This window comes from Tupaia chinensis, unplaced genomic scaffold, assembly GCF_000334495.1.
Source record: "Tupaia chinensis unplaced genomic scaffold, TupChi_1.0 Scaffold143911_1, whole genome shotgun sequence".
Lineage (NCBI taxonomy): Eukaryota > Metazoa > Chordata > Mammalia > Scandentia > Tupaiidae > Tupaia > Tupaia belangeri.
Window position 1 is genome coordinate 32,663 of NW_006203762.1, and position 1,492 is coordinate 34,154.

The window sequence follows — 1,492 nt, forward strand, 5'->3', positions numbered from 1 at the left end:
GCTTGCTTAGGTCTTTTTGATAAGAGAAAAATCTATGAATCATCCCTGTGTATTTCCCTCAGGCCTCAAGGAAGGAAGATGCCAAATTGCCTCACCCTCCTGGCACCTGGAGCTAGATGAGCCTTTTGCTTTTCTCTTAGGGCTGCCCGCTCATGGCTAACTAACTGCCTACCGCAGGTTTAACTGCAATAAAAATGAGATCCAGAATGATTCTCCTTCCCCAGGGAACAGTGTTCAAGGCCACATCTCAGCATGAACTCTCTTGAGAGTGCAGATCTCTCAGGGACCTGCTTCTTGGCCCCCAAAACACAGGCCTGGCAGCAAGGGTGACTTCCATGAAAAGCACAGCGGGCAGAGCTTCATGTTGGTAAGGACTGAGTAATCGATACAATCCTGGTCCTACAGATCAGGCTCAGAGCCCTTTGCCTGCTAGGATAGCTCTGCCAAGCCCAGCACACTACTCCAAGAACACACATGGCAGAGATGCCCAGCTACTGGTCATCTCTGGCCCTGACTGCAGCCACCTGCAACTACAGTCCTTGTTGGGGCTGCTCAACAACCAGACCTGTACTCACTCCTTGGGCACCAGGCAGCATCTGGAGAGCTTAGGCTGTTTAGACCCTGTGGAGCCTTCCTGGACCTGCAGCATGCTGCTGTCCCTGCAACCTACACCGAGTTAGCCAGGCTGGACATGCTGTTGCTGTTGGTCCCTACCTCATCCCTCACCACATCCTGCAGAGCCACACCAAGGTGCCTGCTGATCCAGACTGGAAGCTTTGGGGGATAATGGCTACCAGTAACAGCCAAAGAAATGGCCTGTGTGATCAGGATTATATATCGGTGCTGCTGACCAGTTTGTAAAGCATTCTGTCAGGAGAAAAGGCAAATCATGGTGACATCTCAACAGACTCATAGCCTGAAATTCTCCTGTGGTGGGGGCTGCTAGAAGCAGTGGCTGTTGTTTTGGTATACAATGAATTAGTCTTAGTTTTCTTATATCAGACATAGCAAACACCAATCTGACATTTACTCTGGTATGAATTTATAATGAGATATGTATATATATATTGATCTCATCTATATAAATGAGTTGAAATAATCAATTTTAGCACACAGTTTATGTATTCATTGTGAACGACCCACGTGTGTCTTTGTAATACACCAGTGTCCCATTAAATAAAAAAAGTCTGTGCTGATAGTTGGCCTAGGAAGCTATGTTAATGGGAAGGTGTGAGATTATTTACTCAGTCTGAACTCAGCATGTATGACAGGAAGACAAGTAACTTCTACAACTGTGTTACTCTCCTAGAAATGATTTGCTTCATAGGTGGCTTCATGGCTACCTCCTAGAGGGTTATTCCCTTTCTTATGAAGTTTCCAAGTTGCGGAAGGCCAGAGAATCCCCACAGCCTGCTGTGAACAGGAACCCCACTGTCATGAGCAGCAGGCCTTATGACCCTCCTCCCTGGTCACTCTGTATCCACTCCAACTT